At 33.8% G+C, this 17199-nt stretch overlaps 11 non-coding genes across 11 annotated transcripts; 5 read left to right on the top strand and 6 right to left on the bottom strand.

Annotated features, from left to right (window-relative positions):
- Window positions 1–2311: 2311 nt before the first annotated feature.
- Window positions 2312–2383, bottom strand: TRNAQ-UUG (transfer RNA glutamine (anticodon UUG)). The gene has a single exon. It is a non-coding gene; the product is annotated as a tRNA-Gln (tRNA).
- Window positions 2384–3931: 1548 nt separating this feature from the next.
- Window positions 3932–4003, top strand: TRNAQ-CUG (transfer RNA glutamine (anticodon CUG)). The gene has a single exon. It is a non-coding gene; the product is annotated as a tRNA-Gln (tRNA).
- An 825-nt stretch (window positions 4004–4828) lies between these two features.
- TRNAQ-UUG (transfer RNA glutamine (anticodon UUG)) lies at window positions 4829–4900 on the bottom strand. The gene has a single exon. It is a non-coding gene; the product is annotated as a tRNA-Gln (tRNA).
- Window positions 4901–6448: 1548 nt separating this feature from the next.
- TRNAQ-CUG (transfer RNA glutamine (anticodon CUG)) lies at window positions 6449–6520 on the top strand. The gene has a single exon. It is a non-coding gene; the product is annotated as a tRNA-Gln (tRNA).
- An 825-nt stretch (window positions 6521–7345) lies between these two features.
- TRNAQ-UUG (transfer RNA glutamine (anticodon UUG)) lies at window positions 7346–7417 on the bottom strand. The gene has a single exon. It is a non-coding gene; the product is annotated as a tRNA-Gln (tRNA).
- A 1548-nt stretch (window positions 7418–8965) lies between these two features.
- On the top strand, window positions 8966–9037 carry TRNAQ-CUG (transfer RNA glutamine (anticodon CUG)). The gene has a single exon. It is a non-coding gene; the product is annotated as a tRNA-Gln (tRNA).
- An 825-nt stretch (window positions 9038–9862) lies between these two features.
- TRNAQ-UUG (transfer RNA glutamine (anticodon UUG)) lies at window positions 9863–9934 on the bottom strand. Its single transcript has one exon. It is a non-coding gene; the product is annotated as a tRNA-Gln (tRNA).
- A 1548-nt stretch (window positions 9935–11482) lies between these two features.
- On the top strand, window positions 11483–11554 carry TRNAQ-CUG (transfer RNA glutamine (anticodon CUG)). Its single transcript has one exon. It is a non-coding gene; the product is annotated as a tRNA-Gln (tRNA).
- Window positions 11555–12379: 825 nt separating this feature from the next.
- Window positions 12380–12451, bottom strand: TRNAQ-UUG (transfer RNA glutamine (anticodon UUG)). The gene has a single exon. It is a non-coding gene; the product is annotated as a tRNA-Gln (tRNA).
- Window positions 12452–13999: 1548 nt separating this feature from the next.
- TRNAQ-CUG (transfer RNA glutamine (anticodon CUG)) lies at window positions 14000–14071 on the top strand. Its single transcript has one exon. It is a non-coding gene; the product is annotated as a tRNA-Gln (tRNA).
- An 825-nt stretch (window positions 14072–14896) lies between these two features.
- On the bottom strand, window positions 14897–14968 carry TRNAQ-UUG (transfer RNA glutamine (anticodon UUG)). Its single transcript has one exon. It is a non-coding gene; the product is annotated as a tRNA-Gln (tRNA).
- Between the last annotated feature and the right edge of the window lie 2231 nt (window positions 14969–17199).

Below are 17199 nucleotides of genomic sequence, written 5' to 3'. Positions count from 1 at the left end.
GTTGGGGAAGGATGTTGCCCAAAAGACTCAAATAACGTTATAACTCTGTTGAACAGTGGTTTTTATGTGAGATAATATCTTTCAATGAAAGATAAGTTGCCCCCTGAGGCAAATCTCTTCTGTCAAAATGGAAAGCTCACCCTGGTACGGGAGGGTGGATGGTGTCGTGGTTAGCACTCTGGAGACTGAAAACAGGGATCTGAGTACAAATTTCAGTGGGACTTATCTGAACATTACAATTTTCTTTTCCATTCAGTTCTTAGAAGTTTTATTTGGAACAACATCACATTTACTTATAAACATGTAAAAATCAACCTGTACATATGTATCTCTGTATATATAGCTATATGTCTCTGTATATTTATAGGAACATATAAACATATAGATTATAAAAATAAATATAATTAGTGGAGGTGAAAATCATGAACAGTTGTTGCCTCTCAGCATTTGAAACATGAGTTTCTACTTCTTTCTCTTTTATATGTCCTGAAATTGAGATAGTCACTTTTTACTCATTATTGATCCAACAATACAGTTGATGTATACAAAGCATATCATATGATTTGTGAATGAAGTTCGAAAAATGAGAATTTGATCAGTACCTGTCATGCCTCCGACCAAAAGCTTATATTTTACGATTGGAGATCAACTGTTGTAAATCAGCATGAAAAACATTTTCTTTTCACGATTTCCATACTAATATAAAACAACATTTTTACTAGCTGAATGAGATCATCATTTGGGTTCCTCTATGTTTGATTGAAGAAAACTTCTCATTCAAAATGTGCTATTTTTGCCTTATCAATAGCGGGAACGCTTAAAAAAGTGATGCTGTGAATCACCCGTCTGAAATGCGTTTGAGAAAATCAGGATATGATTTTATAATGGCTAACTACTTTGTGAAGAAATTTGATGTCAAAGTATTGTAAAGTTTGTATTGATGTAACTTGTTCAAGCTGATGGACATTTTGAAAGCATTCAATAATTGACTCTTTCAACCTACTGGTGTTGAATTTGAGCTATCAATGAACAAAGATGAAGAAATGGAAAAGCTCAAGAGTAATAAAAAAAGTCCCTCCAAGGTTTCAAATCGGATCATTGGATGCAAAGTCCAAATTGCCAACCATTGCTCTATCGAGCCACCCATGCAGGAGACAGAGACATTGCTTCAGTAGTCTGGAAATGTAGACTGTTTTATTATGCTACAGGCAAAGATGAACATTGTGATATAACTTTTATATTCAGATAAACATTTGAATATTTAACACTTTTATAGAGAATATAGCTGAAAAGAATCAAATCACATTAAATCTCTATCCACTATGACCATTCAAATGAGATATCTTTTTATCAATATAAGAGAAGGACATCACTGATGCGCTCTCTTTTGTCTCAATGGAAAAGGCACTCTTGTGTGAGAGGGTTCCAAGGTGTAATGGTTAGCACTCTGAATCCAGCGATCCGAGTTCAAATCTCGGTGGGACCTACTACAATTATGAGATTCACTGTTTAACTCATTTTTTAGAATTTGGTCTAGAAAAAACCTAATATCAACGTTTTATACTGATGCGTTTGAACGCATAAGTATGTATAGATGCATACATAGCTTTATCCATCTAGATAGCTGTTAGACAATATGAACATATCAATTATTCATAAACATAAATATTGAAGCTGAACCTAGAAACTGTTCTTTCACATCCACATTGTAAACATGAGTTTATTTTCCTTTCTCATCTATATGGCCAGTAATGAGACAGTTCATTTTTGCTGATTTCTTAGCTGACAACATGCTGGACTTACACAGTGCATTTCATTGTGAATTTCTTTGAAAGTGAATTTCAGATTCACACCTTTGACATGTCTTTTAAAAGATTCAACTTTATTGGTTGTGGATTTACTGTTGAAAATCAGTGTGTACAATCTTTGTACGTCTGAATTTCAAGATTATTATTCAAACTGCACATCTTTGGGCCCCGTAATACAAAGTTTGACTCCTCAAGTTTTGTTTTAATGAGTGCTTTGCAATTAAAAAGTTCCTTGTTCCCCTTATCAATTACAGTAAGATTTTAAAAAGTAATGTCGTGCATCAGGGCCCTGTGATGAGTTTGAGAAACCAGAGTGAGTTTGTAAAATCTCTCATTATTTTGAGCCATTTAGTTTCCAGGTATTGTAAAAATTCTATTATTTGCTCACATCTAGTAAACTTTTAGAGTATAATCAATAAATTAATTTTTCACCCTACCGGTATTAGATATGTGATATTAATGAATACACTTGAAAGAAAATGATTTGGTCAAGAGTCATAAAATGGTCCCACCGAGATTTGAACTCGGATCATTGGATTCAAAGTCCAAAGTGCTAACCATTACACCATGGAACCTCCCATGTGAAAGGAGTGCAAACTGCTGCAGCAATGTGGAAATGTCAAAGTTTTTAATATTCTACTGTCAAAGAGAAACTGAATTGGATTGCTTTCCTATTCTGGTAAACTTTTGCATATTGAACTATGTTGGGGAAGGATGTTGCCCAAAAGACTCAAATAACGTTATAACTCTGTTGAACAGTGGTTTTTATGTGAGATAATATTTTTCAATGAAAGATAAGTTGCCCCCTGAGGCAAATCTCTTCTGTCAAAATGGAAAGCTCACCCTGGTACGGGAGGGTGGATGGTGTCGTGGTTAGCACTCTGGACTCTGAAAACAGGGATCTGAGTACAAATTTCAGTGGGACTTATCTGAACATTACAATTTTCTTTTCCATTCAGTTCTTAGAAGTTTTATTTGGAACAACATCACATTTACTTATAAACATGTAAAAATCAACCTGTACATATGTATCTCTGTATGTATAGCTATATGTCTCTGTATATTTATAGGAACATATAAACATATAGATTATAAAAATATATATAATTAGTGGAGGTGAAAATCATGAACAGTTGTTGCCTCTCAGCATTTGAAACATGAGTTTCTACTTCTTTCTCTTTTATATGTCCTGAAATTGAGATAGTCACTTTTTACTCATTATTGATCCAACAATACAGTTGATGTATACAAAGCATATCATATGATTTGTGAATGAAGTTCAAAAATGAGAATTTGATCAGTACCTGTCATGCCTCCGACCAAAAGCTTATATTTTACGATTGGAGATCAACTGTTGTAAATCAGCATGAAAAACATTTTCTTTTCACGATTTCCATACTAATATAAAACAACATTTTTACTAGCTGAATGAGATCATCATTTGGGTTCCTCTATGTTTGATTGAAGAAAACTTCTCATTCAAAATGTGCTATTTTCGCCTTATCAATAGCGGGAAAGCTTAAAAAAGTGATGCTGTGAATCACCCGTCTGAAATGCGTTTGAGAAAATCAGGATATGATTTTATAATGGCTAACTACTTTGTGAAGAAATTTGATGTCAAAGTATTGTAAAGTTTGTATTGATGTAACTTGTTCAAGCTGATGGACATTTTGAAAGCATTCAATAATTGACTCTTTCAACCTACTGGTGTTGGATTTGAGCTATCAATGAACAAAGATGAAGAAATGGAAAAGCTCAAGAGTAATAAAAAAAGTCCCTCCAAGGTTTCAAATCGGATCATTGGATGCAAAGTCCAAATTGCCAACCATTGCTCTATCGAGCCACCCATGCAGGAGACAGAGACATTGCTTCAGTAGTCTGGAAATGTAGACTGTTTTATTATGCTACAGGCAAAGATGAACATTGTGATATAACTTTTATATTCAGATAAACATTTGAATATTTAACACTTTTATAGAGAATATAGCTGAAAAGAATCAAATCACATTAAATCTCTATCCACTATGACCATTCAAATGAGATATCTTTTTATCAATATAAGAGAAGGACATCACTGATGCGCTCTCTTTTGTCTCAATGGAAAAGGCACTCTTGTGTGAGAGGGTTCCGTGGTGTAATGGTTAGCACTCTGGACTCTGAATCCAGCGATCCGAGTTCAAATCTCGGTGGGACCTACTACAATTATGAGATTCACTGTTTAACTCATTTTTTAGAATTTGGTCTAGAAAAAACCTAATATCAATGTTTTATACTGATGCGTATGAACGCATAAGTATGTATAGATGCATACATAGCTTTATCCATCTAGATAGCTGTTAGACAATATGAACATATCAATTATTCATAAACATAAATATTGAAGCTGAACCTAGAAACTGTTCTTTCACATCCACATTGTAAACATGAGTTTATTTTCCTTTCTCATCTATATGGCCAGTAATGAGACAGTTCATTTTTGCTGATTTCTTAGCTGACAACATGCTGGACTTACACAGTGCATTTCATTGTGAATTTCTTTGAAAGTGAATTTCAGATTCACACCTTTGACATGTCTTTTAAAAGATTCAACTTTATTGGTTGTGGATTTACTGTTGAAAATCAGTGTGTAAAATCTTTGTACGTCTGAATTTCAAGATTATTATTCAAACTGCACATCTTCGGGCCCCGTAATACAAAGTTTGACTCCTCAAGTTTTGTTTTAATGAGTGCTTTGCAATTAAAAAGTTCCTTGTTCCCCTTATCAATAACAGTAAGATTTTAAAAAGTAATGTCGTGCATCAGGGCCCTGTGATGAGTTTGAGAAACCAGAGTGAGTTTGTAAAATCTCTCATTATTTTGAGCCATTTAGTTTCCAGGTATTGTAAAAATTCTATTATTTGCTCACATCTAGTAAACTTTTAGAGTATAATCAATAAATTAATTTTTCACCCTACCGGTATTAGATATGTGATATTAATGAATACACTTGAAAGAAAATGATTTGGTCAAGAGTCATAAAATGGTCCCACCGAGATTTGAACTCGGATCATTGGATTCAAAGTCCAAAGTGCTAACCATTACACCATGGAACCTCCCATGTGAAAGGAGTGCAAACTGCTGCAGCAATGTGGAAATGTCAAAGTTTTTAATATTCTACTGTCAAAGAGAAACTGAATTGGATTGCTTTCCTATTCTGGTAATCTTTTGCATATTGAACTATGTTGGGGAAGGATGTTGCCCAAAAGACTCAAATAACGTTATAACTCTGTTGAACAGTGGTTTTTATGTGAGATAATATTTTTCAATGAAAGATAAGTTGCCCCCTGAGGCAAATCTCTTCTGTCAAAATGGAAAGCTCACCCTGGTACGGGAGGGTGGATGGTGTCGTGGTTAGCACTCTGGACTCTGAAAACAGGGATCTGAGTACAAATTTCAGTGGGACTTATCTGAACATTACAATTTTCTTTTCCATTCAGTTCTTAGAAGTTTTATTTGGAACAACATCACATTTACTTATAAACATGTAAAAATCAACCTGTACATATGTATCTCTGTATATATAGCTATATGTCTCTGTATATTTATAGGAACATATAAACATATAGATTATAAAAATATATATAATTAGTGGAGGTGAAAATCATGAACAGTTGTTGCCTCTCAGCATTTGAAACATGAGTTTCTACTTCTTTCTCTTTTATATGTCCTGAAATTGAGATAGTCACTTTTTACTCATTATTGATCCAACAATACAGTTGATGTATACAAAGCATATCATATGATTTGTGAATAAAGTTCAAAAATGAGAATTTGATCAGTACCTGTCATGCCTCCGACCAAAAGCTTATATTTTACGATTGGAGATCAACTGTTGTAAATCAGCATGAAAAACATTTTCTTTTCACGATTTCCATACTAATATAAAACAACATTTTTACTAGCTGAATGAGATCATCATTTGGGTTCCTCTATGTTTGATTGAAGAAAACTTCTCATTCAAAATGTGCTATTTTCGCCTTATCAATAGCGGGAAAGCTTAAAAAAGTGATGCTGTGAATCACCCGTCTGAAATGCGTTTGAGAAAATCAGGATATGATTTTATAATGGCTAACTACTTTGTGAAGAAATTTGATGTCAAAGTATTGTAAAGTTTGTATTGATGTAACTTGTTCAAGCTGATGGACATTTTGAAAGCATTCAATAATTGACTCTTTCAACCTACTGGTGTTGGATTTGAGCTATCAATGAACAAAGATGAAGAAATGGAAAAGCTCAAGAGTAATAAAAAAAGTCCCTCCAAGGTTTCAAATCGGATCATTGGATGCAAAGTCCAAATTGCCAACCATTGCTCTATCGAGCCACCCATGCAGGAGACAGAGACATTGCTTCAGTAGTCTGGAAATGTAGACTGTTTTATTATGCTACAGGCAAAGATGAACATTGTGATATAACTTTTATATTCAGATAAACATTTGAATATTTAACACTTTTATAGAGAATATAGCTGAAAAGAATCAAATCACATTAAATCTCTATCCACTATGACCATTCAAATGAGATATCTTTTTATCAATATAAGAGAAGGACATCACTGATGCGCTCTCTTTTGTCTCAATGGAAAAGGCACTCTTGTGTGAGAGGGTTCCGTGGTGTAATGGTTAGCACTCTGGACTCTGAATCCAGCGATCCGAGTTCAAATCTCGGTGGGACCTACTACAATTATGAGATTCACTGTTTAACTCATTTTTTAGAATTTGGTCTAGAAAAAACCTAATATCAATGTTTTATACTGATGCGTATGAACGCATAAGTATGTATAGATGCATACATAGCTTTATCCATCTAGATAGCTGTTAGACAATATGAACATATCAATTATTCATAAACATAAATATTGAAGCTGAACCTAGAAACTGTTCTTTCACATCCACATTGTAAACATGAGTTTATTTTCCTTTCTCATCTATATGGCCAGTAATGAGACAGTTCATTTTTGCTGATTTCTTAGCTGACAACATGCTGGACTTACACAGTGCATTTCATTGTGAATTTCTTTGAAAGTGAATTTCAGATTCACACCTTTGACATGTCTTTTAAAAGATTCAACTTTATTGGTTGTGGATTTACTGTTGAAAATCAGTGTGTAAAATCTTTGTACGTCTGAATTTCAAGATTATTATTCAAACTGCACATCTTCGGGCCCCGTAATACAAAGTTTGACTCCTCAAGTTTTGTTTTAATGAGTGCTTTGCAATTAAAAAGTTCCTTGTTCCCCTTATCAATAACAGTAAGATTTTAAAAAGTAATGTCGTGCATCAGGGCCCTGTGATGAGTTTGAGAAACCAGAGTGAGTTTGTAAAATCTCTCATTATTTTGAGCCATTTAGTTTCCAGGTATTGTAAAAATTCTATTATTTGCTCACATCTAGTAAACTTTTAGAGTATAATCAATAAATTAATTTTTCACCCTACCGGTATTAGATATGTGATATTAATGAATACACTTGAAAGAAAATGATTTGGTCAAGAGTCATAAAATGGTCCCACCGAGATTTGAACTCGGATCATTGGATTCAAAGTCCAAAGTGCTAACCATTACACCATGGAACCTCCCATGTGAAAGGAGTGCAAACTGCTGCAGCAATGTGGAAATGTCAAAGTTTTTAATATTCTACTGTCAAAGAGAAACTGAATTGGATTGCTTTCCTATTCTGGTAATCTTTTGCATATTGAACTATGTTGGGGAAGGATGTTGCCCAAAAGACTCAAATAACGTTATAACTCTGTTGAACAGTGGTTTTTATGTGAGATAATATTTTTCAATGAAAGATAAGTTGCCCCCTGAGGCAAATCTCTTCTGTCAAAATGGAAAGCTCACCCTGGTACGGGAGGGTGGATGGTGTCGTGGTTAGCACTCTGGACTCTGAAAACAGGGATCTGAGTACAAATTTCAGTGGGACTTATCTGAACATTACAATTTTCTTTTCCATTCAGTTCTTAGAAGTTTTATTTGGAACAACATCACATTTACTTATAAACATGTAAAAATCAACCTGTACATATGTATCTCTGTATATATAGCTATATGTCTCTGTATATTTATAGGAACATATAAACATATAGATTATAAAAATATATATAATTAGTGGAGGTGAAAATCATGAACAGTTGTTGCCTCTCAGCATTTGAAACATGAGTTTCTACTTCTTTCTCTTTTATATGTCCTGAAATTGAGATAGTCACTTTTTACTCATTATTGATCCAACAATACAGTTGATGTATACAAAGCATATCATATGATTTGTGAATAAAGTTCAAAAATGAGAATTTGATCAGTACCTGTCATGCCTCCGACCAAAAGCTTATATTTTACGATTGGAGATCAACTGTTGTAAATCAGCATGAAAAACATTTTCTTTTCACGATTTCCATACTAATATAAAACAACATTTTTACTAGCTGAATGAGATCATCATTTGGGTTCCTCTATGTTTGATTGAAGAAAACTTCTCATTCAAAATGTGCTATTTTCGCCTTATCAATAGCGGGAAAGCTTAAAAAAGTGATGCTGTGAATCACCCGTCTGAAATGCGTTTGAGAAAATCAGGATATGATTTTATAATGGCTAACTACTTTGTGAAGAAATTTGATGTCAAATTATTGTAAAGTTTGTATTGATGTAACTTGTTCAAGCTGATGGACATTTTGAAAGCATTCAATAATTGACTCTTTCAACCTACTGGTGTTGGATTTGAGCTATCAATGAACAAAGATGAAGAAATGGAAAAGCTCAAGAGTAATAAAAAAAGTCCCTCCAAGGTTTCAAATCGGATCATTGGATGCAAAGTCCAAATTGCCAACCATTGCTCTATCGAGCCACCCATGCAGGAGACAGAGACATTGCTTCAGTAGTCTGGAAATGTAGACTGTTTTATTATGCTACAGGCAAAGATGAACATTGTGATATAACTTTTATATTCAGATAAACATTTGAATATTTAACACTTTTATAGAGAATATAGCTGAAAAGAATCAAATCACATTAAATCTCTATCCACTATGACCATTCAAATGAGATATCTTTTTATCAATATAAGAGAAGGACATCACTGATGCGCTCTCTTTTGTCTCAATGGAAAAGGCACTCTTGTGTGAGAGGGTTCCATGGTGTAATGGTTAGCACTCTGGACTCTGAATCCAGCGATCCGAGTTCAAATCTCGGTGGGACCTACTACAATTATGAGATTCACTGTTTAACTCATTTTTTAGAATTTGGTCTAGAAAAAACCTAATATCAATGTTTTATACTGATGCGTATGAACGCATAAGTATGTATAGATGCATACATAGCTTTATCCATCTAGATAGCTGTTAGACAATATGAACATATCAATTATTCATAAACATAAATATTGAAGCTGAACCTAGAAACTGTTCTTTCACATCCACATTGTAAACATGAGTTTATTTTCCTTTCTCATCTATATGGCCAGTAATGAGACAGTTCATTTTTGCTGATTTCTTAGCTGACAACATGCTGGACTTACACAGTGCATTTCATTGTGAATTTCTTTGAAATTGAATTTCAGATTCACACCTTTGACATGTCTTTTAAAAGATTCAACTTTATTGGTTGTGGATTTACTGTTGAAAATCAGTGTGTAAAATCTTTGTACGTCTGAATTTCAAGATTATTATTCAAACTGCACATCTTCGGGCCCCGTAATACAAAGTTTGACTCCTCAAGTTTTGTTTTAATGAGTGCTTTGCAATTAAAAAGTTCCTTGTTCCCCTTATCAATAACAGTAAGATTTTAAAAAGTAATGTCGTGCATCAGGGCCCTGTGATGAGTTTGAGAAACCAGAGTGAGTTTGTAAAATCTCTCATTATTTTGAGCCATTTAGTTTCCAGGTATTGTAAAAATTCTATTATTTGCTCACATCTAGTAAACTTTTAGAGTATAATCAATAAATTAATTTTTCACCCTACCGGTATTAGATATGTGATATTAATGAATACACTTGAAAGAAAATGATTTGGTCAAGAGTCATAAAATGGTCCCACCGAGATTTGAACTCGGATCATTGGATTCAAAGTCCAAAGTGCTAACCATTACACCATGGAACCTCCCATGTGAAAGGAGTGCAAACTGCTGCAGCAATGTGGAAATGTCAAAGTTTTTAATATTCTACTGTCAAAGAGAAACTGAATTGGATTGCTTTCCTATTCTGGTAAACTTTTGCATATTGAACTATGTTGGGGAAGGATGTTGCCCAAAAGACTCAAATAACGTTATAACTCTGTTGAACAGTGGTTTTTATGTGAGATAATATTTTTCAATGAAAGATAAGTTGCCCCCTGAGGCAAATCTCTTCTGTCAAAATGGAAAGCTCACCCTGGTACGGGAGGGTGGATGGTGTCGTGGTTAGCACTCTGGACTCTGAAAACAGGGATCTGAGTACAAATTTCAGTGGGACTTATCTGAACATTACAATTTTCTTTTCCATTCAGTTCTTAGAAGTTTTATTTGGAACAACATCACATTTACTTATAAACATGTAAAAATCAACCTGTACATATGTATCTCTGTATATATAGCTATATGTCTCTGTATATTTATAGGAACATATAAACATATAGATTATAAAAATATATATAATTAGTGGAGGTGAAAATCATGAACAGTTGTTGCCTCTCAGCATTTGAAACATGAGTTTCTACTTCTTTCTCTTTTATATGTCCTGAAATTGAGATAGTCACTTTTTACTCATTATTGATCCAACAATACAGTTGATGTATACAAAGCATATCATATGATTTGTGAATAAAGTTCAAAAATGAGAATTTGATCAGTACCTGTCATGCCTCCGACCAAAAGCTTATATTTTACGATTGGAGATCAACTGTTGTAAATCAGCATGAAAAACATTTTCTTTTCACGATTTCCATACTAATATAAAACAACATTTTTACTAGCTGAATGAGATCATCATTTGGGTTCCTCTATGTTTGATTGAAGAAAACTTCTCATTCAAAATGTGCTATTTTCGCCTTATCAATAGCGGGAAAGCTTAAAAAAGTGATGCTGTGAATCACCCGTCTGAAATGCGTTTGAGAAAATCAGGATATGATTTTATAATGGCTAACTACTTTGTGAAGAAATTTGATGTCAAAGTATTGTAAAGTTTGTATTGATGTAACTTGTTCAAGCTGATGGACATTTTGAAAGCATTCAATAATTGACTCTTTCAACCTACTGGTGTTGGATTTGAGCTATCAATGAACAAAGATGAAGAAATGGAAAAGCTCAAGAGTAATAAAAAAAGTCCCTCCAAGGTTTCAAATCGGATCATTGGATGCAAAGTCCAAATTGCCAACCATTGCTCTATCGAGCCACCCATGCAGGAGACAGAGACATTGCTTCAGTAGTCTGGAAATGTAGACTGTTTTATTATGCTACAGGCAAAGATGAACATTGTGATATAACTTTTATATTCAGATAAACATTTGAATATTTAACACTTTTATAGAGAATATAGCTGAAAAGAATCAAATCACATTAAATCTCTATCCACTATGACCATTCAAATGAGATATCTTTTTATCAATATAAGAGAAGGACATCACTGATGCGCTCTCTTTTGTCTCAATGGAAAAGGCACTCTTGTGTGAGAGGGTTCCATGGTGTAATGGTTAGCACTCTGGACTCTGAATCCAGCGATCCGAGTTCAAATCTCGGTGGGACCTACTACAATTATGAGATTCACTATTTAACTCATTTTTTAGAATTTGGTCTAGAAAAAACCTAATATCAATGTTTTATACTGATGCGTATGAACGCATAAGTATGTATAGATGCATACATAGCTTTATCCATCTAGATAGCTGTTAGACAATATGAACATATCAATTATTCATAAACATAAATATTGAAGCTGAACCTAGAAACTGTTCTTTCACATCCACATTGTAAACATGAGTTTATTTTCCTTTCTCAGCTATATGGCCAGTAATGAGACAGTTCATTTTTGCTGATTTCTTAGCTGACAACATGCTGGACTTACACAGTGCATTTCATTGTGAATTTCTTTGAAAGTGAATTTCAGATTCACACCTTTGACATGTCTTTTAAAAGATTCAACTTTATTGGTTGTGGATTTACTGTTGAAAATCAGTGTGTAAAATCTTTGTACGTCTGAATTTCAAGATTATTATTCAAACTGCACATCTTCGGGCCCCGTAATACAAAGTTTGACTCCTCAAGTTTTGTTTTAATGAGTGCTTTGCAATTAAAAAGTTCCTTGTTCCCCTTATCAATAACAGTAAGATTTTAAAAAGTAATGTCGTGCATCAGGGCCCTGTGATGAGTTTGAGAAACCAGAGTGAGTTTGTAAAATCTCTCATTATTTTGAGCCATTTAGTTTCCAGGTATTGTAAAAATTCTATTATTTGCTCACATCTAGTAAACTTTTAGAGTATAATCAATAAATTAATTTTTCACCCTACCGGTATTTGATATGTGATATTAATGAATACACTTGAAAGAAAATGATTTGGTCAAGAGTCATAAAATGGTCCCACCGAGATTTGAACTCGGATCATTGGATTCAAAGTCCAAAGTGCTAACCATTACACCATGGAACCTCCCATGTGAAAGGAGTGCAAACTGCTGCAGCAATGTGGAAATGTCAAAGTTTTTAATATTCTACTGTCAAAGAGAAACTGAATTGGATTGCTTTCCTATTCTGGTAAACTTTTGCATATTGAACTATGTTGGGGAAGGATGTTGCCCAAAAGACTCAAATAACGTTATAACTCTGTTGAACAGTGGTTTTTATGTGAGATAATATTTTTCAATGAAAGATAAGTTGCCCCCTGAGGCAAATCTCTTCTGTCAAAATGGAAAGCTCACCCTGGTACGGGACGGTGGATGGTGTCGTGGTTAGCACTCTGGACTCTGAAAACAGGGATCTGAGTACAAATTTCAGTGGGACTTATCTGAACATTACAATTTTCTTTTCCATTCAGTTCTTAGAAGTTTTATTTGGAACAACATCACATTTACTTATAAACATGTAAAAATCAACCTGTACATATGTATCTCTGTATGTATAGCTATATGTCTCTGTATATTTATAGGAACATATAAACATATAGATTATAAAAATATATATAATTAGTGGAGGTGAAAATCATGAACAGTTGTTGCCTCTCAGCATTTGAAACATGAGTTTCTACTTCTTTCTCTTTTATATGTCCTGAAATTGAGATAGTCACTTTTTACTCATTATTGATCCAACAATACAGTTGATGTATACAAAGCATATCATATGATTTGTGAATGAAGTTCAAAAATGAGAATTTGATCAGTACCTGTCATGCCTCCGACCAAAAGCTTATATTTTACGATTGGAGATCAACTGTTGTAAATCAGCATGAAAAACATTTTCTTTTCACGATTTCCATACTAATATAAAACAACATTTTTACTAGCTGAATGAGATCATCATTTGGGTTCCTCTATGTTTGATTGAAGAAAACTTCTCATTCAAAATGTGCTATTTTCGCCTTATCAATAGCGGGAAAGCTTAAAAAAGTGATGCTGTGAATCACCCGTCTGAAATGCGTTTGAGAAAATCAGGATATGATTTTATAATGGCTAACTACTTTGTGAAGAAATTTGATGTCAAAGTATTGTAAAGTTTGTATTGATGTAACTTGTTCAAGCTGATGGACATTTTGAAAGCATTCAATAATTGACTCTTTCAACCTACTGGTGTTGGATTTGAGCTATCAATGAACAAAGATGAAGAAATGGAAAAGCTCAAGAGTAATAAAAAAAGTCCCTCCAAGGTTTCAAATCGGATCATTGGATGCAAAGTCCAAATTGCCAACCATTGCTCTATCGAGCCACCCATGCAGGAGACAGAGACATTGCTTCAGTAGTCTGGAAATGTAGACTGTTTTATTATGCTACAGGCAAAGATGAACATTGTGATATAACTTTTATATTCAGATAAACATTTGAATATTTAACACTTTTATAGAGAATATAGCTGAAAAGAATCAAATCACATTAAATCTCTATCCACTATGACCATTCAAATGAGATATCTTTTTATCAATATAAGAGAAGGACATCACTGATGCGCTCTCTTTTGTCTCAATGGAAAAGGCACTCTTGTGTGAGAGGGTTCCATGGTGTAATGGTTAGCACTCTGGACTCTGAATCCAGCGATCCGAGTTCAAATCTCGGTGGGACCTACTACAATTATGAGATTCACTGTTTAACTCATTTTTTAGAATTTGGTCTAGAAAAAACCTAATATCAATGTTTTATACTGATGCGTATGAACGCATAAGTATGTATAGATGCATACATAGCTTTATCCATCTAGATAGCTGTTAGACAATATGAACATATCAATTATTCATAAACATAAATATTGAAGCTGAACCTAGAAACTGTTCTTTCACATCCACATTGTAAACATGAGTTTATTTTCCTTTCTCATCTATATGGCCAGTAATGAGACAGTTCATTTTTGCTGATTTCTTAGCTGACAACATGCTGGACTTACACAGTGCATTTCATTGTGAATTTCTTTGAAAGTGAATTTCAGATTCACACCTTTGACATGTCTTTTAAAAGATTCAACTTTATTGGTTGTGGATTTACTGTTGAAAATCAGTGTGTAAAATCTTTGTACGTCTGAATTTCAAGATTATTATTCAAACTGCACATCTTCGGGCCCCGTAATACAAAGTTTGACTCCTCAAGTTTTGTTTTAATGAGTGCTTTGCAATTAAAAAGTTCCTTGTTCCCCTTATCAATAACAGTAAGATTTTAAAAAGTAATGTCGTGCATCAGGGCCCTGTGATGAGTTTGAGAAACCAGAGTGAGTTTGTAAAATCTCTCATTATTTTGAGCCATTTAGTTTCCAGGTATTGTAAAAATTCTATTATTTGCTCACATCTAGTAAACTTTTAGAGTATAATCAATAAATTAATTTTTCACCCTACCGGTATTAGATATGTGATATTAATGAATACACTTGAAAGAAAATGATTTGGTCAAGAGTCATAAAATGGTCCCACCGAGATTTGAACTCGGATCATTGGATTCAAAGTCCAAAGTGCTAACCATTACACCATGGAACCTCCCATGTGAAAGGAGTGCAAACTGCTGCAGCAATGTGGAAATGTCAAAGTTTTTAATATTCTACTGTCAAAGAGAAACTGAATTGGATTGCTTTCCTATTCTGGTAAACTTTTGCATATTGAACTATGTTGGGGAAGGATGTTGCCCAAAAGACTCAAATAACGTTATAACTCTGTTGAACAGTGGTTTTTATGTGAGATAATATTTTTCAATGAAAGATAAGTTGCCCCCTGAGGCAAATCTCTTCTGTCAAAATGGAAAGCTCACCCTGGTACGGGAGGGTGGATGGTGTCGTGGTTAGCACTCTGGACTCTGAAAACAGGGATCTGAGTACAAATTTCAGTGGGACTTATCTGAACATTACAATTTTCTTTTCCATTCAGTTCTTAGAAGTTTTATTTGGAACAACATCACATTTACTTATAAACATGTAAAAATCAACCTGTACATATGTATCTCTGTATATATAGCTATATGTCTCTGTATATTTATAGGAACATATAAACATATAGATTATAAAAATATATATAATTAGTGGAGGTGAAAATCATGAACAGTTGTTGCCTCTCAGCATTTGAAACATGAGTTTCTACTTCTTTCTCTTTTATATGTCCTGAAATTGAGATAGTCACTTTTTACTCATTATTGATCCAACAATACAGTTGATGTATACAAAGCATATCATATGATTTGTGAATAAAGTTCAAAAATGAGAATTTGATCAGTACCTGTCATGCCTCCGACCAAAAGCTTATATTTTACGATTGGAGATCAACTGTTGTAAATCAGCATGAAAAACATTTTCTTTTCACGATTTCCATACTAATATAAAACAACATTTTTACTAGCTGAATGAGATCATCATTTGGGTTCCTCTATGTTTGATTGAAGAAAACTTCTCATTCAAAATGTGCTATTTTCGCCTTATCAATAGCGGGAAAGCTTAAAAAAGTGATGCTGTGAATCACCCGTCTGAAATGCGTTTGAGAAAATCAGGATATGATTTTATAATGGCTAACTACTTTGTGAAGAAATTTGATGTCAAAGTATTGTAAAGTTTGTATTGATGTAACTTGTTCAAGCTGATGGACATTTTGAAAGCATTCAATAATTGACTCTTTCAACCTACTGGTGTTGGATTTGAGCTATCAATGAACAAAGATGAAGAAATGGAAAAGCTCAAGAGTAATAAAAAAAGTCCCTCCAAGGTTTCAAATCGGATCATTGGATGCAAAGTCCAAATTGCCAACCATTGCTCTATCGAGCCACCCATGCAGGAGACAGAGACATTGCTTCAGTAGTCTGGAAATGTAGACTGTTTTATTATGCTACAGGCAAAGATGAACATTGTGATATAACTTTTATATTCAGATAAACATTTGAATATTTAACACTTTTATAGAGAATATAGCTGAAAAGAATCAAATCACATTAAATCTCTATCCACTATGACCATTCAAATGAGATATCTTTTTATCAATATAAGAGAAGGACATCACTGATGCGCTCTCTTTTGTCTCAATGGAAAAGGCACTCTTGTGTGAGAGGGTTCCATGGTGTAATGGTTAGCACTCTGGACTCTGAATCCAGCGATCCGAGTTCAAATCTCAGTGGGACCTACTACAATTATGAGATTCACTGTTTAACTCATTTTTTAGAATTTGGTCTAGAAAAAACCTAATATCAATGTTTTATACTGATGCGTATGAACGCATAAGTATGTATAGATGCATACATAGCTTTATCCATCTAGATAGCTGTTAGACAATATGAACATATCAATTATTCATAAACATAAATATTGAAGCTGAACCTAGAAACTGTTCTTTCACATCCACATTGTAAACATGAGTTTATTTTCCTTTCTCATCTATATGGCCAGTAATGAGACAGTTCATTTTTGCTGATTTCTTAGCTGACAACATGCTGGACTTACACAGTGCATTTCATTGTGAATTTCTTTGAAAGTGAATTTCAGATTCACACCTTTGACATGTCTTTTAAAAGATTCAACTTTATTGGTTGTGGATTTACTGTTGAAAATCAGTGTGTAAAATCTTTGTACGTCTGAATTTCAAGATTATTATTCAAACTGCACATCTTCGGGCCCCGTAATACAAAGTTTGACTCCTCAAGTTTTGTTTTAATGAGTGCTTTGCAATTAAAAAGTTCCTTGTTCCCCTTATCAATAACAGTAAGATTTTAAAAAGTAATGTCGTGCATCAGGGCC

This window comes from Triturus cristatus, chromosome 5_2 (assembly GCF_964204655.1).
Source record: "Triturus cristatus chromosome 5_2, aTriCri1.1, whole genome shotgun sequence".
NCBI lineage: Eukaryota > Metazoa > Chordata > Amphibia > Caudata > Salamandridae > Triturus > Triturus cristatus.
Note: the sequence above shows the minus strand (reverse complement) of the source record. Positions and strands in the feature narration are given on the sequence as shown.